Source organism: Mus caroli, unplaced genomic scaffold (genome assembly GCF_978045245.1).
Source record: "Mus caroli unplaced genomic scaffold, Mus_caroli_1 scaffold_12, whole genome shotgun sequence".
Lineage (NCBI taxonomy): Eukaryota > Metazoa > Chordata > Mammalia > Rodentia > Muridae > Mus > Mus caroli.
This window is the reverse complement of record NW_028227267.1, coordinates 31,808,455-31,832,653: the sequence shown is the minus strand read 5'-3', so window position 1 is coordinate 31,832,653 and position 24,199 is coordinate 31,808,455. Positions and strand designations below refer to the sequence as shown.

At 36.4% G+C, this 24,199-nt stretch overlaps 1 protein-coding gene and 1 long non-coding RNA gene across 7 annotated transcripts in view; one reads left to right on the top strand and one right to left on the bottom strand.

The window, feature by feature from the left end:
- The window catches only part of Nrg3 (neuregulin 3), a 1,083,337-nt gene that overhangs the window by 564,814 nt on the left and 494,324 nt on the right, over positions 1-24,199 (top strand). The gene's annotated exons all lie outside the window — the stretch shown is intronic.
- LOC110308899 (uncharacterized) lies at positions 8,823-22,607 on the bottom strand. The gene is made up of 4 exons (XR_002379631.3): positions 22,384-22,607; positions 14,808-14,939; positions 8,968-9,052; positions 8,823-8,881 (listed from the first exon to the last, which is right to left on the bottom strand). It is a non-coding gene; the product is annotated as an uncharacterized LOC110308899 (long non-coding RNA).

Sequence of the window (24,199 nt, the reverse complement as noted above, 5' to 3'; positions counted from 1 at the left end):
AGGCAAAATCAAAAGTTAGGGATCACTACTTGATTCTGAATGTACCTAGTCTGAAGGCTTTCCAAAGAGGCTGTTTTTCACTGTGCCTCATTTACATAGAGCAATTTCCCAGGTCCTCACATCTATGTTTAAACTGAGATCCCTACCTGCATTGACCTCAGCTCTTCTTACCTTTTCTTCCTGGCAGGTACCTGACTTTTCTGTGTAGTAGTACGTTGTTGTGTTTCATTTTCTGATAACTTCCTCTAATATAGGATACCCCCCAAAACCATGTTGCTATTCCTATCTCTGTCTGTACTTCGAAACAATTATACCTTTTGTAGTTCATTTTCTTCTGTAATCATAAGATTCTAGAAAGATAGCTCACTTGGGATTCTTTACTGAAGATAATATGTACTGTGAGAGGTACTTGGGTACAGGATGCTGGAAACACATTCTAACCTTTTTCTTCCATTCTCTGGTGGGCGGTTCATGACAAATCAACCTCAATAATGACTTTCCATTAAAAGGTAAATGTTCTGATTTAAACTCAGCAGACATAGATTGAGCGAAACAGAAAATAACTGCACTTGGAGAGTTAGTGCCGAGAAATACACTTTCCTCTAAGAGGACTCAGGCAGGCAGTTAAGGCCAGGAAACTGGGGGAAAGGAGGTAAAGAGGCAGAAAACTCTCAGAGTTCTCAGGAAGAAAGGGCATAAATAGTGCCTGCCAGGAAAATGTGGGCAGCAAATTAGAGAAGAGAGACCTGGTTGTTAAGTACTTGAATCTGAAGAAGACAGATGATGTTCTCAGGAAGACCAGTTTGTTCTTTTATTTAGAATCTGCTCCAAGATATCTTTGGAGATCTAGGTTTTGCTATCAGAGGATCTAGAGAGACCTCTTTCTTTGAAAGTGTCATAAGCACAGTGAGGAGGCAAGGGCAGGGGAAGAGATAGGATGCTGCTGACCTCCTGGACCTGTTATCCTGGCAATACTTGGAAAAATAGGCCAGAAGGATAGGAACCTATAATGAGCTGCTGAGGGGAGAGTGCTGGCAAATCCGCACACCAGTTCTTCAGAGCATGAGTCAAAACAAGGAAGTGAGCATACCTGCATTGTATATGTATCATCCCCCAGACAGACATGCATTTGCATGAATGCATTTGCTCTTGTCTGCACTGAGAGTGAAGCAGGCTGGGGGTCTTTCTGACCTGTGAAATATATCTTCTTATTCTATTTTCTACGAACCGAGAAATTCATAATGAAGTTCAGAGTCTCATGGCTCTGAAGGAAAAATGACACCAGATAAGATACTTCTTCACATACTAAAACAAGTTGAAACCTAGCAGGGATGAAGGGACAGTTGTGGCTATGAAAAATGAGGATATGTTCTATCCACAAATAAGGATGTCAGGAGGGGTTCTGCTTTCAGACTTCTTTGTGACAAAGCATTCCTTCTAAAGGACTCCAGAGTCTATAGTTGCTAACCATGAAGACAGGGACAGTGGACCACTCTTAGTGAGCCATGCAGATTGATGACTCTGACTGAGAAAATGCATTTTTAATACCAGAGCACATTGGATCAGGTACTACTTTGGGTTTTGGATCATATTGAAAGAAGGAACTTAACATCTATCATAAGTCTGTTTGAATGTCTTTCATCATTGGCAGAGACAGATACTTGGGAATTCACTGTATCCTGATATTGAAGAAAATGGTAAGATGAATTCCAGGAGTTCATCTCAAAAACACATACACATGTATGTGTTTTGAATATTTTCATCATCCTAATCATCATAACTATAGTGTGATCATATAAATCTTCAAGAAAATGGAGAGCATAATGTATATACTATTACCTCCATGCTATACTACTATACCTCCATGTTACTATGGGAATCATGTAAGAAGCTCAGAATCACATGTGAAGTACTAGGCTATTGTCTTTACATACATGAGAAGTCTGGGTTAAAAATGGTTATGTGAACAGATGTACAGCAAACATAGCTGGTTAGTACTAGAGTGAGAATTACCCTTGCTTTCTAGAACAGAGGCTTAGCTTTCTTCTACAGTATTAAGTTTATGGCCAAGAAAGAGAAATTTAAAATGACATATCTTGTCATTTGCAGAGGAATATGTGAGGCTTTGGTAGTGGACTTTATAACTATGTGATATTCCATAAAATAACCATGAATTACCATGGATGAACGTGGAAGGCCTTCAGACCAGGCACTGCTGAGACCCTGAAGTACTGAAAGGCAGAGTGAGGTTACACATGAGAAACCATCAGTGTTACTTAGACCTGATTTATTGTGAAAAATATTCATCCTCTGCCCTCCATCACCCCATTTAAAAATCTCAGCATTGAGTCAGAAATGTCTGTGTATGTGTGGGCATTGTCCAGAAAACAAGTGACACAGAAAGACCTGACAGATTGTTTTTGGAACAAACAATTATGCAAGGAAGGTGCTGAAACATATCCAGGAATAGAATGAACTGTGGGGTTTGAAGTGCTGGGGAAATGCCTTGCAGAATATCAGCAGGTGCCTCAGACTTGTGGCATCTAATTGACTCTTCAGCATAGCTAAGGGGAGTAGATATTATGATCCCATTATCTCATTGAAAGTGCAAGGGCATGGGCAAGAATGAAGAGAGGAGAAATGAGAAAGGAGATGGGCTTAAAGGAGGATGGGAGGGAGAATGAGATGAGAGGGGGGGGAGGCATAGCACAGATGCATGTGTCAGAGAGTACAAGTTAGTTCTTACACTTCCTATTAGAAGATCACATCACTGAGCAGTACCAGTGTGGTTTCTCCCTGGTTTATTTTGTCCTTCTGGTGGAAAAAAATAAATAACAGGCCTCAACTGATGATGTTTTCACTTCAAGCTTTGAATGCCAAAGAATGCAACATAGGACCAGCTAAATGTTTTTATCCCATTCCACTAAGGAAATTGTGCCAAGCCTTGACCTCATTTTGTAGTTCTGCCCTTTCAGACTTGACCAGAAATGCACTAGAGTCAGGGAACCAACATGCATGTCCTGCTTTTAGCTCAGTTAAGGCTCCTCCCTCTGGCTTCTCTGAAACTTGCCTTTGAGATGTAAAACTTCAATTCCATTGTGCTGTCAAGACACATAATTAAAAATATGCCTCAGGCTTTCTGACCCCCTTTTAAATGGTTCTTCAGTAATTATTAGAGTTAATTGATTATTAATATTCATGGTAAAAATATCACCCAGTGAAAAATCAGGGAGATTAGTGGGGCCTGTTGAGTATTTTAAGTCAGTTGCACTTGAAAGAGAGCTCTAGTTTTGTTGCTTTATAACCTGGGTAGATTTGAGAAGTGGCAGAGCCATCCCAGGTTTGGATTTCCTCCTCTCACAAGAAAGTACAAGGATAATATGAAATGGGATTTGCAAATCATAAGTATTCAAAAAAAAAACATCCTTATTTAATAACGTTGGCTATGGAGAGAGATGGAGTGCAGGATTCAGTAGTACTTTGATGAGATGACTAAGCTTTTACATCCCTGGAAGAAAGGGCATCAGCAGCAGATGAACACCTAGTGATACTTCACACCTACAGCATAAAACCTCAAGGCAGTTGCCAATGTTGTCTAGTCCCAACTGGGTGGAATAGCCCTGTGCCACACTGCTAAAACTCAGGGTCTTCTGGTCACACTCATGACTTCGGCTTTGAAATCTTTTGCCCTTTATCTCCTAGCAGTGGGCATGCTTGAATATCCTGTAACCCCACCCTCTGGTGGGTTTCTGTCTTGCCCAATCTCTCAGGACCACAATCTTTAGGTCTTGATTCCTTAAATCCTCACAACTAGAAGAGTTGATAGAGATTCTAGCCTCTATGGTGTACAAGGATGCTGACTTTTGACATTCTGCCCAGACTTGATGAAAACCCTCTTGGTATCTGATTGCTTCTGAACCACCTATTATTTAGAAAATATCCTGAAGGCATTTCTCAATGTCTGCCCACTGGAGAAGTTCAAATACAGTATTCCCTGTAAGATACATTATCTACATAGGTGTTTTTTGTTATTGATACACCTCGTCTCTCCCCCACAGACATGCGGATGCCTTAATTTTAGAGGAAACTCAAATTCACATTATTCTATTAACAATGGAAGATTGCATGTTTCTTAAAGTTTGGATCAAAATTACAGTTGATTCCTTCTGTAGATTATCACCAAATGGTTACCCCTCTGCCTAGTGAGGGGTTGCACCTGTGCCAATGAAGATTCAAAAAGCAAAAGCAAATGTGAATCCTGGAGATAGAATCAAATTACAGTGATAACAACAACAATAATTGTTTGTATTATTGTCTTTATTCTTATAACAATTTACAAGAATAAAGACAATAATAACAATTATAGTCTTTTCAAGACTATAAGAGAAATCATTGTAAAAAGACTCAGAAAAAAGGGAAACAGATATTTAGGAGTCAATAATGGAGCTTTAAAACAATGTGTTCCATATATCTTTAGTCCAGATATGAGATGTGTACTAGTCATATATCAGCCCAGTTACAATGTAGAACTACAAGAAGGAAAGCTCATAAAATAAGTTTGTCAAATGGTGAGATTCAGTTTCTAGAAAAGCAGCCTCTGACAGATATAAGTGATAATGAGGAGCCAAATTACTGATGATTCTAGAAGTTTGGTCTGTTTTTTTTGTTTTTGTTTTTGTTTTGTTTTGTTTTGTTTTGTTTTCTCTCCCAATATCTATCGTGCTCCCAGAAAGAAGACTTGGACTCAAAATATATTTACAAATATCTGAGCCATATAGATGGGCTCTTCTCTGCCTAGATCATAAATTAACCGTTTATTCTAATCTACATTTTGTCATATGACTGGTTATCTATGCTCTGGTATCATGTGTTTGTCTTGTCATATCTCCTTGGGTGAATCTCCTGTCTCTATCCCAGAATACTTTTTAATTGAATATTTTATTTATTTACATTTAAAATGTTATCCCCTTTTCCGGTTTTCCCTTCACAAACCCCCTATCCCATCCCCCCTCCTTCTGCTTCTATGAGGATGCTCTCCCACCCACACACCCATTTCCCCCTCACTGCCCTGGCATTCCCCTACACTAGGGCATTGAGCCTTCACAGGACCAAAGGCCTCTCCTCTCATTGATGCCAGATAAAGCTATCTTCTGTTACATATGCAGCTGGAGCCATGGGTCCCTCCATGTGTACTCTTTGGTTGGTGGTTTAGTCCCTGGGAGCTCTTTGGGGGGGTGAGTGGGGGGTTGATATTGTTGTTCTTCATGTGGGGTTGCAAACCCCTTCAGCTCCTTCATCCATTCTCTCAGTCCTCCATTGGCATTCCTGTGCTCAGTACAACAGTTGACAGTGAACATCCGTATCTGTATTTGTCAGGCTCTGGCATAGCCTTTCAGGAGACATCTATATCAGACTCCTGTCAGCAAGCACTTCTTGGCATCCACAATAGTGTCTGGGTTTGGTATCTGTACTCCCTCTTTTTCAACCCTTTCCTATATACACCATAGTCTTTTTAATTGTCAGGTTATGCATCCATACAATACATGAGATATTCTCTCTATAGATGATTGGAGAAAATGTTAGAAAGAAAGGCATATATAGAGTAGGAAAGAAAAGAGAACAGACAGAGGAGTGAGACCTTACCAAGGAGGCTCTTTAGTTCCATATATCTTTAACGATCTCCATTTGAAGATACTTTCCCTTTAAGTGTCCTTGCCCAAACAAGTCCAAACAATGTACATTGTTACTCTACAGATTCATTTCAGAGGACCATTGACTCTTTGGGGGACACATTCATTGCTTTTTTTTTAAGAGTATCTTGTATGGAAAGATAAAAGCCAGGCTATTTTTCCTTCTCTGCCCACCTGCCCCTATCATCTCAGATAATAGGAATTAATTAACATCCTGCAGACTTCTACTTTAAAAGCATGCTCTTCAAACCTTGAGAGACTCATACACTTAGTGAATGTTTTGTTGTTGTTGTTGTTTTGTTTTTATAGTTTGTTGTGGTTTGATTCTTTTACTTTTATTGTTGAAAATGGCAAGGCAGCTTCTAGATTCTCAATAGAAGTAAGACTGCTTCACTGACTACAGAATCTTCACTGAAGAGAGGGGTGGGATGCAGACATTATAAGGAATGGCATTCATTTTTCTTTTTGGTTTGATGTACAGCATCTGCTGCAATTTTCAAAAGCAGATGACTAACATAACAATACAGCAATTTCAACAAAAATCATTGTGGGCTTTTTATGAACACACCCAACTGTTGACATACATTCTAAGTCAATGCAGTGACTGTACAGCCAGGAAAATATTGATGTTGTTCACAGTATAACACTGTATGGTGCCTGTCTACCTAGAATTGTTGTCTATACCATTCATTTATCAAGCTACAAGCATACCCTAATTTGGAGGCATTGCACTATATTTTCCTGGATAGAGAAAGGAGCTTCTGGCTTCCCTTGAAGAGTTCATGCCACTAATTATTATGAGAAGCAGAAGATAAATAGATGCTTATGTATGAACAAACTGAGGATGTATTCTAAGAAATCAAATTTAGTGAAAAAAAAGTATTGAATTATTACACTCACTAGTCCTCAGTTGAACAATGTGTGGATACATTCAGGAGTACAGAGGGATAACCTGAGGGGACAGGTCATCTTAGATTTGCACTCTGTATGAAAATGAAAATTGAATAAATAAAAGTGAACATGTATATATATATATATATATATATACATGTATGTGTGTGTATATATATATGTGTATATATATATATATATGAACTTTTAGACCATTTCTGGAAAGTAATTAATGCTTGGAGGTTCCCAGTGACCTCCAAGTTGAACTAATTTAGAGAACTTATCCCCATTGAGATAGATGTCCTACACTCAAAATCAGAGAAAGGAAAAGGACACAGGAAGGGAATGATCTCTGAAGTTGGGAAACATGACGACCTCTAAGGTTGTCAGATGGTTTCTCATGGGAAACTTGGCTGGCCATCCACAGAATGATACACAAAAATACAAGAAAATAAACAAATATCCCCCAAGGTCTAAAGAAGATCATAACCCCACGCTTTCAGAGCCTACAAACAGGTAAGGAAAGAGCTCATAGAAGGAGGGAAATAATGAAGATGTCAGCAGACTTACACTAAACAGAGGGCAGAAAAAGTGAATGTAAAATCAGCAGTTATATCTATGAGCAGATCAAATTGGCAAACCTCTATGTAGAATAATTAAGAATCAAAAGACTCAAACAACTAAGTTCAGACTTGAAAGGATAACATCACCGTCTGGCTTGTTGAAATAGGGTCATATGACAATATTATGGGGAAGAATTAACAACTTGAAAAATATATTTAAAAATGTTTAGTTCCCAGAATATTCAACCTACCAAGACTGGATGAAAAATATACAAAACATATATAGGTATGTGAGATTGAATCAACAATAAGGACTACCTATCCAAAAATAAAATCCTAAGACAGCAGCCATCACTTGAGCCAGGCAAATAGAAAGTACAAAGACCACCGTGGTTGCTTTGAAAAATTAAGGGAAAATAAAGACAGAAAGCAAAAGGAAAACCCAGGAAACAGAAGATTTCATGAACCTTTTTGTTGCTGAAAAAATTTTGTTACTGATGCAGTTTTTGCATATTCTATATTTTTGGTTTAAGATTGACAGGTTGAATGCTCTGGGTATTTGCCAATTTCACGTCAGTGCTGCTGGTGGGAATATAATGTGAGGCTTCACATAGGTGAAACTGTGGATATTCTTCAGAAAACCAATCATACCATACTGCAGTAATTTCCTTGATATGTGTTAAGGCAGCTGTTGAACAAACTCATAAGTCTGAATCAAAATCTCTTGGCCATTTTTATTAGATAGTTTCCCTATTTGAATTCAAAGTGTGAAGTCCTTAGACTGTGTTTGCAAGAACTGACCTTCATGTATAGGACGCTGAGGAAACTTCATGGGTTTGAGCAGGTAAGAGACAAGACTAGAAATTGCCTTAAGGGATACAGATTGGCATTAAAATTGAAGATGCTGATGAGAGGCAGAGAGTCAACTTAGAGTGTACTGAGAGCAATGGAGAACAAGGCCTACACTGAGATGTGGGTTCAGAAATGAAGTGTATGGCCTCTGAATGCTTAAACAAAGTCTGATCAATTAGAATGCTCTACGAATGAGCTCAAAGAGACCAAAGCCTAATGAGGCTTCTAGTAACTCTGGAGCAACAGAAACTACAGTGAGGCCAAGAATTCAATGAAGTAAGAGATGGGAAGAAAAGAGCTAGTGTGAAGTTACTGAAATTCATGTTCTGATATTGACAGTGAAATGCAGGAATCTAAAGCATACATCTTAAAGATTTCATTTTAGTGTCAAGGTCACAATGTAAACCCTAATCACTCAATACCCTCTGTCCTCCCAAAGACATTTAAGTATGTTAAATGGATTATATTGAGTGGTTTTAAGACTGCAAGATAGCCTCCATCCATTTGAGGTAAGTCCTGGCTTGATCTGTCCTAACCCAGGCTTGAAGTCCTTGTGAATCATCACGTTGTTATAGGAGCCTTTCTGTATCATCCCAGGATAAACTTGGAAATAATTAAATACAATAGAAAAGAACCATCTAATCACTTTTAGTATTCTTTTATTTCAAGAATAATTGATTAGGCGAGGTGGATTACATCTCAATATGCAGACAGGCTTCTTTTGTTATTACTTTCGACTTTTTATCTGCTTTTTCAATTACCTTGCCTGTTTTGAAAGCGCAGTTCAGTTCTCTGTTTCTTTTCTTTGTTGATGCAAGACAATGAATAGCAGCTCATCACATACAGTTGAAGGGTATCCACCATCCACTTAATATTCTGAGATAGCTGGCATTTTTTTAGAGAAGTGAGGCTTTGAAATTAATATAAGGTAATATAATGGAGTAAAAAAAAAAAAAAAAAGCTAAACCAACCTGATTTTCATATTTGTTCCAGCACTTAAGAAGTTTATGAGTTTAGATTCAAATGCAATCATGTGTCACTTTCTTCATCTGAAACCTAGGAATAGAAATATTTGTAATTCAGGGTTATTGTGGAGCTTGGAATGTAAAGAAATATGTGTATGAACATATGAATATGCCAAAATATGTGCATAGATAAAAATACACATAGACACACACATATACAAAAACACACATAATAAATAGAAAAACATAAAACTAAATGGAAAGTCTGACATTAAAAATGGAAAGATGGTGATTTTTCTAATTCTATTCTACCCCAAGAAGAATGCCTAATCTTTCTACAATTAAACTGTTTTAAAAAGTAAAAGAAACTAAATATATTGTTATATTACATCATTTTTTTTATGAATAGTTAGAAATAAGCAAGTGTGTAGGGATAAAATTTAGGTTAGAATTTGGAAAGGAGTAAGATGTGTAGCAAATGCATGTTCATGAGCACATGGTGCATTTATTTCGTTATTTAGTTTTATCTATTTATTTATTTATTTATTTATTTATTTATTTATTTATTTATTTATTTTGGAAGTCATATAACACACTAACCTCTCTGCTAAAAATCAGAGAGGCTTGAAGTCCTCCTGAACACGCTTGATAGTGCATTTTATGTAATGTAAACTATATTACAGTAGTGTTATAAAAATCATATTATTATATTGCAATATAGCATATATTGCATGTTTCTTTACCTTTAAATATTTGTGCATATATGTTATTATTCACAATGGCTTATAATATTTTTCAGTCTCTTATAATACATGCTGGCCTCTTCTCACATTCAATTGCTTCTTTTGAACTCGACACACCTTTGCTTAGCTCTGACCCACATGTCTTCCTATTCTTCAAGTAGCCATGACATAGAACATGCTGTCTCTTGAGACAAGAGAAAAGGGAAACCTGAAGTAAATCCATTAGTGTTGAATGAGTCTGTATGGACAGAGAACATTTCCTAGTTGTTCACATAGGCTTTCAGCTGACATGTAACTAAATGGGGAAGCCTGGAGCCAATGGAGAAATAGATGCACTGCTAACATGGAATTAAGCATTTTTTTTTCCTGCCAACAAGAATATCTAGCCCACTGAAAAAAAATCAAGTAGGGCAGAAGGAAGAGGTAAACGTGTATCTTTACCAGCATCTCTGATCCTATATGGTACCCTTTGCTACATATCCTAAATAGCTTTTACTGTCAATATGATACAATCTAGAATTAACTAGAAATAGAATTTTAACAGAAGATATTTTCTAGGTCAGATTAGCCTGTGGATATTTTTTTGAGCTACAGTTTTAATTAACTGATGGAGAAGATATCAGCCTACTATGGGCAGCACAGTTCCCTAGACAGATAATCCTAAACTGTATAAGAAATCTAAATGGGTATGAGTGAGCTTAACAGCAAGCAGCATCCTTCCTGGTTCTTTCAGTGCACGTTGGCTATGAAGGGAATTTCTTGATCAGAGATAATTCTGTGTGGAGTAACAAATGGGCCTGTCTTCCCTGTGAAAGAACGTAACTTGGGATTTTAAGCCAACTACACCTCTTCCTCCCCATGTTACTTTCAGTTTGTGAATTTTATTTTATTTATTTTTTTGCTTCTACATTTTATTTATTTATTTATTTATTTTAATACTATTTATTAGGTATTTTCCTCATTTACATTTCCAATGCTATCCCAAAAGTCCCCATACCCTCCCACCCACTCCCCTACCCACCCACTCCCACTTTTTGGCCCTGGCATTCCTCTGTACTGGGGCATATAAAGTTTGCAAGTCCAATGGGCCTCTCTTTCCAGTGATGGCGGACTAGGCCATCTTTTGATACATATGCAGCTAGAGTCAAGAGCTCCGGAGTACTGGTTAGTTCATAATGTTGTTCCACCTATAGGGTTGCAGATCCCTTTAGCTCCTTGGGTACTTTCTCTAGCTCCTCCATTGGGAGCCCTGTGATCCATCCAATAGCTGACTGTGAGCATCTACTTTTGTGTTTGTTAGGCCATGGCATAGTCTCACAAGAGACAGCTATATCTGGGTCCTTTCAGCAAAATCTTGCTAGTGTATGCAATGGAGTCAGTGTTTGGAAGTTGATTATGGGATGGATCCCTGGATATGGCATGCTCTAGATGGTCCATCTTATCACAGCAAAAGAAACTCAACTAAGTCACCATCCAAGTGATTAACTCATCTTCCTCCCTCCTAGGAAGATGCACGATAAGCTCTGCTCTCCTTACTATGAAGCATTTCCCAGAAGGTCCTGATGCCACCCCACACTACACCTTCTGTTCGCTGTTCGGTACACATCATAATTATGATTGTTTTTCTAGGGGTTCTCTGTGTATTTAGTGGAATTAGGTCTTCAAACTTCTTACATACATGGGGTTTTATTGTTGTTACTATTTTGCAGTTTGTTTTCTGAAGCTATCAATTGCTAAATTTAAAGACATTTTCTCAAGTGGTACTACTATAAGATTCTTCAATTCTGAACATCTTCGCAATTTCTCTGCCAAGTTCTACATTTTTGTCTCTCTTCCATATTTTCTGGGTGATCTATACAATCCTGTGTCTTCAGTTTTCACTTCTACAAAGTCTAATTTCAAATATTGTTCAAAATTCACAGGAACATTAAAGTAAGGGTCAAGTGGTTACTTAATTAAAGTAATTATAATCATTTTGCATATTAACACTGCTAATCCTTTCTGGAGCAAGATGGGAACAGAAATCTCTTTCTGAGAATTTTAAGAGTAAGCTTAAGTTTCATAAATTTCATCAACGTTACTCTGTGCAGTTCAAAGTAGTTTGCAAATTGTAAAGCAAAGCCCTAGGCTGGAAACCTGGCATTATGCTCAGGATTATATCTTGGCTTAAGGCCCGTATCTAGTGCTTTGTTCTCCATTTTAAAATCAAATATATAAAGAGGAAATATCCTGAGTTTGTTTGTAAAAAAAAACTCAGATGTGCCTCGTGGATAAAAAATCAGTAGGTTGAACTATACAGCACAGTCTTGTTATTCTATGACTTCTCCTAGGGGGATGTGAATAAAGGCCTGTTCACCTAGACAGGGCAACAACAACAAGCTAAAGCATAGATCCCAACCAGGGCTGGCTTTAGAGAAACTAATCTATTAGTCATGAGTACAGAAGAGTTTCTTTTAAGAGAGGATCTCGCCTCCCCAGCAGTGGTTCATACATTGGGGAAGACCCATGAACTCTCTAAGAATCTTGATTTTTTTTAGCTATGTATGATTCTTAAACTTGGAGTCTCCTGAGGACCTAGGAGCCCTCATTCTTTCTTCAGGAGTATATGTTTCAACTCAGAGGAAGGGACTGCAGAATGTTTGAGACAACAACAATGCAAAAGGTCACATTTTTATGTAAACATAGTGCCTTTAAGCAATAAGCATATTTAGCAGGGATGTAGGATGATGCTCCCTTGCTCTGGTATCCTGGGTCACAGTTCTTATTTCCTAGAGTCTGATATCACTGCTGATCCTATGAACATCTCTGAATTTCCAGTATTAGCTGGAAATTTCCACTATATCCTCGGTACAGAATGAAAGCTGTGGCTGTCCTTTTTCCTATTTATTAAGGTTTAGGCAAGGCCATGAGGAACTTTTGATACAGCAATGCAAATTAGGAGACTTGATTATTCATATTGACCTGAATTTGAATATATGGGGCTAGTTTCATTTTGTTAGGCAATAATTTTATTGTTGTTGATGTTGACTTTTCTAAGGTACTATCATTTGGAGATTATGACAATGTTGATGATGAGACACCTGTAATGTTATATCAAGTTAGTAAAGACTGAAAGGTACTTTACAAAATCAGTTCATTGTCTAATTTGTGTGATGTTCTAGGTTTGACCCCAACATGTAAAACAATAAAACAAAACAATGTAAAAACAAACAAAGAAACACAAAATAGTAAGGAAACCCTAGCGGGAGAACAAATCATTGCACAGAGCCATCAGCCACATCAGTGTGCACAGTTCCTAAGGGCTAGACTTGTGTAATAAATTCCCTAAATAATTTAACAAATAAATTCAATTCAAATAAATACCTAAAATTTAAGTCTCTGTCCACAAATCCTTACACATGGCAGGAAAGTATATTGGTGTCTTGGACTCCATATATAGCCTAAAAACTATGCTATTTAGAAGCCACAGTGGTGCAGAACTGGACTTTAAAATGTAGATGCAGTGACGGAAGGCACTTACAAGTTTGGCTTCAACCATGGTACACAGGCTAATATGATCTCTCCAGCAGTGGGAGAAAATTTATTGTGGCTTTTTCAATGTCCTGTGCCATGAGTCCAAACTCAGCAAACAGCTTAATGGTCATTTTAATCTCATGAACTTTTTTACTCAGAACAAGTAAACTTGACCCTCTCCTGAGAACCCTTGCTACCTCATAAACTACTGTAAGGGTGACATGCCTGTGGCAAACAGGCAGATAACACTAGAATTAGTGAAATTTATGCTCTTTGTTTGCAGAACTATCTTTAAAATTATAAAAATTATAAAAATTAAATTAAAGGGCAGATTGGAAAGGATTAAGTACTAAATTATTAATGAGTGATTAATTAATATTGATAAAATTCTGAGTAAATATATCCCAGATAGTGACCATCTGTGTGGTGCTATGAATATAGGCAGGTGATATAATTGCGCTCATTAATATAAAGTACAAGGCAATTGGGTTATAACTATACTGCAAATTCTAACACTGACTAAGGAAAGATAGGAACTAATCAGCTGTAATGAATCTGCATGTATCCTAAAAACAGATCAGACTGTGTTGGGGCCTAGACTTGGGGACAGTTGAAAACTCACATGTAGAATGTAGCTTCTCCTCAGTTTTTCTGTAAAAGTAAAAGCCTATAAAGTATTATTTTTAGAAAGTTCTAAATGGGATTTCTTTTGTTTTTGGAATAAAATTGAAAGTGTTTACTCCCCCAAAGAAATATGCAAATAAATACATTAGCATAGTCACTCTGGAAAACAATAAATGTTCCTCTAAAAATAAAATAAGCCAAAATCAATCATATGAGCCATCATATCTCTTCTTGTCATATGTAAAGGAACACTGATATCAAAGAAATGGTTGTATTTTCATGGTCTCTACAATGTTGAACACAATAGCCAAGATACAGAAATAAACTAGGTATATTTTATTAAGTAAGTGAATTGAGAAAGTAAAATATTTATGTACAAATAAAGTCATTCATTAAAATGAAGATAATCTGTAATTTGTGGAAACAAAATTACAGATGGGAGAAAAAAAAAGACAGAAAGTTGTTCTCAGAAAGTTGCTCTCATAGAGAAAATAATTACTAGCCACTAAAGTTATAGCAGACATAATGGAAGGGAGAGCTGAGACAGGTTAGTCAATATGTAAGGTAAAATGCTTAAACACTAAACCATCTCGGGTCATCAGGCTTGGTAACAACTGGCTCTTCTGGCTAAACAGCTCCCTTTATTAATAAGTGAGATCTTTAACAACCTAAGAGCCTTCTATAATGAATGGAACACCACAGTGAAAGAGACAACTTTTCAATGATAGAAAATATTTGCAAACTATTTATCTATTTAAGAGTTAATGTTTATAGTACATAAATCATTCAAGTGAACTGTATAGTAAAGTCCTCCTCCTCCTCCTCCTCCTCCTCCTACTACTAAAGTATTGATCAAAAGTAAGCAAAAGGTCCAAATTTTTATTTTTCAAAAGAGGACAAAAATTGACCAAAAAGTAAATGAGAAAAATGTTCATTATCATTGTTTATCAAACAAATACAACTTACCACAATGAGATTTTCATTTTGCCTTAGCAAGCTGCCCACTGCCAGACAAAGCACACTGTTGGGATGCTAAGCAATGACAGCACGTGCCACATTTGGGCTCCCTCTTCATTGCTAGTGGAGATTTCCTGGAGTCTCAATATATGGAAAGAGACAACACCGTTTGCTCAGTCATAGTGAGTGACTCCTGGTCTCTGCAGCCCTTAAGCATCCTGCTGGGTATGGTTGTGTTGTGTTGTGTTGTGTTGTGCACTTGCATGCCTTATTATACTGAGGTGCAACCAGTGCTCACTAGTCTAGAAACAGTCACAAAGCCTCCTTCTCTATGAAGACTGCTAGGAAATTAATTAATATATGCATTAGATTTTAATTTGCTGCTTACAGATACCATCTGGAAATGTAATTTTAGTTTAGACATTTAATCTCCTGTGCTTGAGAATTTAAAAACATTAAAATGTGTATTCGCATCTGTGAACATACACACAGGGCCATGATAAGGGCATATTTTGTTTATAATGCAAGCAGTGCAATAGTATGCAGCAGGGTCACATTCCTATCTGGAGTGAGAGTTTGGATACTTAGTTACAATCCACATGTCTATTGCTTATTTTAGATTTATGAGAAGAACCTATAGACCACAGTGGTAGAGCTGAGTTTTAGTCATTCTAAGATAAGTCGTAATCCAGACTTTCTAACCTTGTATCTTGGTTAAGTAGTTTAAACCACTTGATCTATAGTTTTATTATTTGTACAGTGGAGATCATTACAATTTTACCAAACGCTTTGCTTGGAAGTTTGAGTGAGGTAAGGTATGTAATGAAATTTGCTGAGACTCCAGCCAGAGAAGAACATCAGTGCACTGTTCAGCCATCATCAGAGAGGCTTCCTCCAGTAGCAGATGGGAACTCATACAGAGACCCACAGCCAGAACACACAAACACAAACACAAACACACACACACACACACACACACACACACACACACACACACACTCCTCAGACACTGAGCCAAAAATGGCATGCCTCCCTCTCCTCAGGGTTTAGGGAAACCCACAGACAAGGAGGCATAAAGAGCATAAAATACAGATGGAAGACTCCAAGGAAACAAAGTCTTCCCAGTCACCAGGATCAGCACACATAAGAACGCATGGAGATTGAGGCAGTACGCACAGGGCCTGCATACATATGTACCAGCAGGAGTCCTAGAGATGAATAGACACAAGTCTGCATCACTAACTCAAAAGCTATCTCCAACTGACAAACACCTGCAAGCAAAAATGTAGTTGTCTTCAATGGAGTCTCCCTGGAGGAACAAACTACTCTTAAGGGTAGGCTGCATATCCAACAGTAGATGACCAACAGAAAAGAAAATCAGTGGTGTCTTTATCTCATATGGCATGTCAGGGCTTTACATTTTTAAAAAAATCTTATTTTTTATTTTAAGTTAATATTATATGTAATTTATATAATTTGTTCTCTCCTGTCCTTCTGTAACTCTTTTATGTTTATTTATTAAGGCTTCTAGGTGAGCATTTTTTGGGTTCCCGGGTGAGTGAATAAGTGACTCTCTGTGTCAATATGTAATTTGTGTGCTATTGTGTGCTATTTATGTGCTTTGTGTGGTATTCTCTGTGTCTGTATGTAATTTGTTTGCTTTATCTTGGACTTTTTTTCTACTGTTCGTTTTGTCCTGTTCCATTATGTTAGATTTTATATTTTATTTTATGTTATTTTATCTGTATCACTTTGAAGCCTGTTTGTTTTCTAATGAGAAAGAGAAAAGTGATGAACCTGGGTAGGAATGGAGGTAGGTATGATCTGGGAGAAATAGAGAGGAGGAATCAGAAATGGGTAAACATTATATGAGAGGGAAAAAAATCTTCTTTCAATAAAAGGAGGGAAGCTTTCTAACACCAAACACCAATCAGTTTCTTATTTTATTTTTTGTGTTCTAAACAAAGAAAACAGAAATCAGCTGAGTGTCTAGAACACAGCAACAATTAGTATTTTACTATTGTTCTAATCAACATTTTTAAATAGTAGCACTAAATATTCCTATTATTTTCATTAGTAAATTGATACCACCTTATCCTTAAAGCAATCCATCCTGACCAGGCGTTGGTGGTGCATGCCTTTAATCTCAGCACTTGGGAAGCAGAGGCAGGCAGATTTCTGAGTTTGAGGCCAGTCTGGTCTACAGAGTGAGTTCCAGAACAGCCAGGGCTATACAGAGACACCCTGTCTCAAAAAAAATGAATAAATAAATAAATAATAATAATAAATAATCCATCCTGAAGATCACTACTAAGTGCCCTGTGTTATGTCCAATTGTTTTGCTTCTGATCATGGTGGCCCCTGCTCAGTGTTAGAGACTGTAAGACTTAACAGTGGTTTTCTTATGGATTCTCTTTACTGTACCAAAGAGTGTATTATGAAGAGCTTTCCAGAAGAAAGCTGTGTTCCTGACAGGATTACAGAGTCAGCAGCAGGTACAACTGGCTGACAGAATGGATTGCATTTTCATCCATATTTGGGATCCCCAGACAGTGACCTGTGACTTGCACTGGTTTCTATATCTAATATCCAGGCCTAATAGTTATAACAATTTTCCAAGAATGCTTTCCATTGCTTTTTACTTAAAGGCTAGTAACCTAAAGTTGAGGAATGATATCTGCTTAGATGCTTATACAATCAGAATGATATCATAGGATAGGCATATTAGGATGAGAACAGCTTCATGCCAGCTTTCACAGTGTATCTTGCATGTAGTCACTACAGTTAGATTATTTTAACAGTGCTGTGTATTTTTCCAATGTGACCTCAGTATGGGAACACAGAAAATTTTATATATACAATGAGGCACAGAAACCTGCTTTATCCAAATACTCTTATGAGCCCTAAAATACACCAATGGAATTCAAAGATGGGCATTTTTTTTTAGGAAAATTGGGGAAAGAGTATATCTTTAAATGAATTGCCTGTTTATAATTTATAAGACACCCTTATCCAAATTGGTAATTATGCATGTTTGAATAATTCAAGAAACAAGATGTCAATAGCTTTTAGCATCATGTATCAAGAGAGCTTCATTTTTGAATATTAATTTAACTAATTTAGGATATTAGACCATTTAGTATGTAAGCACAAATGCAAATGGGTAAATTCTTAAAGGGTAATTTAATAAGAAATTGAGAGATGTAGCTTTTCTTTAAAATTATCCTAAATTCTCACAAGGAATATAACTACTATTTTGTAACTTCCAAAGGGCAGTGCAGGAAATTTCTCTGTACTGAATCAACACTGGTTTCTTTGGTTTGCATTGTGCTTTTCTCCTTACTTTGCAAAAAAGTTTATAGGATAAAAACAATAGTTATAATTTGCATTTTTAAATGTACCTTTTGTTTCCAGTGCTGTGGAATGAACTGAGAGCCTTGGTTTTGCTAAGTGGATGCAGTGTCACTAACTAAAGCTCAAACCCCAGCTCTTTAATTTGTAAGATATCTGAGGTAGCTGCATCCGGAAGACAAGTGACATGACATTAATTTAAAGAATATCCTTACAGCAACAGAAATAATTAGTGAAGTGAAATTGGAATAAGAAATTGCATATAAATCATATAGCTGATAAGGGGCTAATATCTAAAGCAAACTAGTAGACATTTCTTCAAAGAAGACATAAAAATGGTCAACAGTTGTGCAGTGATGTACTACCTTAAAATTGTTAGGAAGAGAGAACTTATTATGAAGTACAGTCACCTCCCATCAGTTAGGATGGCCACTAGGAAACAAGCAAATCAGTAAAGACGGCAAAAAGAGAGTTAGAAAGGCAAAACAGAAAAACATCTATTGTCTAAGATATGGAGAAATAGGATTCTAGTGTCCTTAATGGAAGGGTACAGAATGTCACAGCCTTTGTGAAAATTAGCATGATGGACAAATCATCAAGCATTCAAAGAATCCAGATCTTTTTTTCACAGTGGGATTTCTACACTCTATCTTTATTGCATTGATCATTATATTACATTGATTCTTATAGCCAAGATGTAAAAATGAATTATCTCCACTGGTAGATGATGAATAGTGAGATGTATATATGTAAGTGCACACACACACACACATACACATACACACAGAGAGAGAGAGAGGTGATATATTTTTCAGCCATCAAAGTGTAGGAAACTTAAGCAAATGTATTATGAATGAAACTTGAGGATGTACTAAGTGAAAAACAGCACATTATTTATCTTATGTTAAGCCTTTAAAGTAATCACACTCAGAGAAGTAGAAAGAGAATACTGGTTGCCTGGGGCTGGAGAAAAGAGAAATCAATATATGGAATTTCAGTTGTACAAAATGAAAAGTTTCTAGAGATCTTCAGTACATTGTAATTGACAATAATGAACTGTTCGTCTAAGACTTTAAGAGGACTGAGTTTGTGCTGTGTGTTTTACCTCCTGTATGAGTTTTGAAGAACTTTTTAATAATAACAGAAATAATACAAGTATCTTTAATTTCACTTGTATAAAACTTATCTAGACAAACACAGGTAAACAAATGTAAGTCAGTACAAAAGGCAAAAGCCAAGGTCATTATCATTCTGAAAATGTGTTACCATGTTTAATGTAAATGCTTTAGGAAATGGGTGGGTAGGTTCAAAGTCATCAGCAGCTGATTCATGTTTATTTTGAATGGAGTATTTTAGTCTAGTACATTCCCATTCGTTGTCTTATTTTATGCTATGATATAAAATTAAGTGGCACTCTTTTCTCATTAGACATGAACAGATGTGGAGTCAGAGATGTTCAATAACTTTCTATCCTAATCATCAGATACAGCATTCACAAGCATGATTCAGATACTACAAGCCTATCATGCAGTCAAAAGCAAACACTGTGATCCTGAAGAGAGAGAGTAATGTATGTTACCAATTATTCTTGACTCCCCTCTCTGGCTTAAACATATCAAATATTCATTGCTTATTTGACTCTTCATCTACAAAATCATTTTTTTAGCTTCATATCCAGCCTTGAGTGTTTAGGAATCACTACAACTACTTTTATTATGCACAGTCTAACAAAACAAAAGCAAATTATACTTTTCTTTATTTTAATTGTTTATGCTCCTGTATAAAAGAAGAGAAAAAGAGGGGTTTAGATGACCTAATAGGTAATGATGCTCTGCTTCAGGCCTATTGATCTTAGTTCCATCACTGCAAGCAAGATGGTAGAAGCAGGAGCCAACTTCCACGAGTTTTCCTTACCTCTATAAACACTAAGCCTACAAGCAAACAAACATATGTGCATGAACATTTATGCACACATACATAACTACACACATTAAATAAATGTATAAACATATATTAAAAAGATAAGAAACAGATCAACTATATAGCCATGACTTATCTTGCCCTATGAAATCCTTTTGACATCTTATGAACACCTTGCTGGATGGATTTCAAAATTCATTATGTCAACCTGCCAGTGAAATTTCAATGTGTTGTGGTCCATAAGCTGATTACAGGCTCTGTAAGCTCAAAGTAACTAATGTCCATGGTATGGATATGATATTCATTCAACAGAAAATCCTCCAGATTTCATGTGTGACACTAACACTGTATTGATTATACTCTATATGCACCAAATCTAATCCAAGACTCTTGAAGATAAGAAAAGAGTCATTTGAAAGTTTGTAAATTCAGTTAAAATTGTGTAGGGAGAGTGGAAAGACTGGCTATAAACCTATATTTTGATTTAACTGTTTGTTTCATGAGATTGATCCCTGGATTATTTCAAGGGCGGTAGTAGAAAAAAATTACGATATCATCGTAGTAAGTTGACCACCAAGTCACAACGTTCAATACCATCCAGCTCTTTGATCTATACAGGATCCTGACATATTGTACATAAACATATATACATATATATACACACACACACACATATATATATACACATATATATGTATATATGTGTATGCATATATATACATGTATATATATATGTGTACATATATACATATATGTTTATGTATAATATGTTTGTTTGTGTGCATATATATATATATATATATATATATATATATATCAGACACAACCTAATAGATTGTGTTTGTATATTTTATACTCACACTTGACTCAGTGTTCTTTTGTTTGTTGTTGCTCTAGGAGCCATGATAGGCTGCATACACATACACACACACACACACACACACACAAACACACAAATACACACACAGACATACAGACTCATAGAAAAAGAGACACACAGTGACACAGAAATTCAGAGACAGAATCCAACAGAGTTTGAGATATAGAGACAGAGAGACCAGGGTATCAGATAAAGAACATAAGCCTAGGCATGTGCTGGGGTTTGTGTGATTAAAGTGTGTGATGTCAATATACTTGTAAAATCATTCAAAACATAAACTTATTACAAAGTGAGAAACCTACAGTATAATTTCTGGAAAGAGAGTTTGTGAAATATATATGCATATATATTTTAGAAAGAAAGATAGATAGAGATAGATAGCATTGGTTTATATATATATATATATATATATATATATATATATAGCATTGTTATATTTATATATAGCATTGTTTATATATATGTATATATATGTGCATATATATGTATATGTATGTGTATATATATATATATATATATATATATATATATATATCACTGTTCACTGCAGTGACACTTAAATCATTAATAGTGTTGGGCATCCACATTGGAGTTTGATTTCCTCACAGTTATATCAGCAGAAGGGAGTTTTCCCTTCTAATAACCCTGTGAGTCCACCATCCTATATGAAGACTATTGTTGAGGTGTTATTAGATGGACTCTGACTGTCCTCCCTATAGCATACATTGAGAACTACAGAGGACACAGGACTATCTGAAGGCCACAACAATCATGTGACAAAGCTCAGCATGATTTCTCTCAAAGTCCAATGAAAATTTAAATAAAGAGATAACCTTTATTATATTGTAATGTATTAAAAATTATTTTAATTTTACAACTGACACAAAACTGTTCCTGTTTTTGTTTCTTTCCTTGAATTACAGTAAATGCAAAGTGATCACTGTTTTTTAATGGTAAATAAATATACTCTCTGCTGCATGGTTTATAAGAGATTATTTATGTAGTTTAATATAGACCTATCCCTCAGAGGGGAAGTTGCCTGGGGATGACACATTCTATGGATAGATTGAAAGAACAGCTATATGTTTCTTGGTAATAAATTTATGAGAAATCTCAGGAATGAATGATTTGTACAATAGTTTATATTTATTTATTGTGTTATGAAAGGCTTCATTTGATATAAACTTAAACATTTAAAAACATTATCTGATTAAAGAGTCCATGACATTAGTTTTATCTTGATCTGTGACATTTTTGAAAGAGGATTTAAATATGGTTATCTTCTGGTCTAAGTCCCTAGTATGCACACCTCTCAACCACCAATAAACATGACTATTATTTCCTCATATCCAGGCTCTGCTCTAAGCTTCTGTTTAAAATACCTCAGTAACCTCCCACAGCATACGAAAAATCTGTAGAGTAAATGTCACTTACAAATGAAATGCCTGAGGTGAAAAAAGGCTCCTGGGAGCAGAGCTTCTCCTTCACTAGGTACAACATCTGCCTAACATGAAGGAGGCCCTGTGCTATAATCCTAGCATCACACAATTTCAATTGTGACCTCAGCACCAGGATTGTATAAGCAAGAGGATCAGCAGTCCAAGGTGGTCCTTGACTGAATGGCCAGTTAGAAGACAACCTAGCCTACACAGAAAAAGGTGATAACTCATCCAGCAAGGTATTTGAATATTGATTTGGACCCTGTTCATGTTGACAGTGAAACTGGTTCTTTAATATTGTTATCAAATAATGTTCCTTCACAAATCCCTTTAGCTTGGCTCCAAATTTCTTGACACTTTTCTGACCTAACCTGGTCTATGCCTGTCAATGGCTACCACTCCATAGTGTACAAACGAATCTGAGGCTGGAAGTCTACGAAATCAGAACCTGGACCAAGGTAGGTGGTGGGCCCACTTTGGATAGAAAACTCATCAGGCCCTCATGATAGTCTGTAAGAGAATAAGCTCCTTTCATCCAGCCTACTGTATTTATAACATTGACTCAAGAAGTTTCCTCAAATTGTGTTACTCTTTTCTGAGATAATACTTTTACTAACCCTCTCATCATCTTGGCATGGTTCACCATGTATGCTCCAATCATCCTGTCTGCTTTGCACTGTAAACTGCCTGTTTCACTAAGTCCTGATGCAGCTTGTTTTATTCCAATCCTTTGAGTAGATGTTTGTCTTAAAATATATGTCTACTGGGTTGGGGAGAAAGCTCAGTGACGAGACAGACTTGCTGTACAATCATGAGGACCAAAGTTTAGATTCCAGGCAGTTGTCCTACAGCAAGCCAACCACCCAATACATACTCACAACTCCAGCTTTAAGGGAATTGATGTTCTTTTCTGCCTCCGGTAATTCCCAGGTAGGTATACTTGCACATATTTATAGTCAATCTCCACTGCACACATAAATACACACATATCAATAATAAGATCAAATGAATCATTTTTGAAAGGTAATTGTCTGCTAATGGATTAGAGAATTTCCTTGTTACACATGATGCTTTATTTTCTCATTTTCTCTGTTAAAAGGCAAGGAACTCAGGGCATATATTTACATTCCTATTTACATAGTCCAAGTACTTGGAAATGTGCCTGATAGCTTCTCAGAAATTACTTGCTGATTATGCAAATGAAAGAAAGTATTACATATCTCCTTTAGCTTTCTCCATTTTACAGACACTTAAGATAATTTTCCAAAGTATCTAAGGGTGCAATTAATTTCCCTTCAAATTCCAGTTATCTAACTAGAGTCTCATCTTATATCTATCTGTCATAAATTTATGAACATCTATTTCAGCCTGCATGTAAATCTCCAAGAAGTTCAATGGTATTGATCTTTGTTGCTGTGTAATGGCTAGTCACAGATCAGTTCCAAGCCAAGCCACTGAATCCATTTTTGGTTATATGTCACAGGCTTATAAATAAGTGGAAGAATGTTCTGCTGGTCATTAAATGTTGTCAAAGGTGTATCTGTTCTCTCTTTTTTTTACTTGAAAAAGTGTAGGGAATCTAATGTCTCTGCAGTGCTCAGGAGAATGAAAATTGCTCATAAGGATTTTCAACAATGTCACTCTAATTGGACTGAGATTAATCTCCAGTTATTACAGCAAAGCCTAAGCCCTTTTAGGATGCCTTGAACACTGTATTTCAGTAATTTGATCTTCATGGACAGTGAATTTATCTGTCACAGTCAGTTGTCCTTTCAGCCTTTGAATTGAGTGGCATTTATCCGTATCAAACG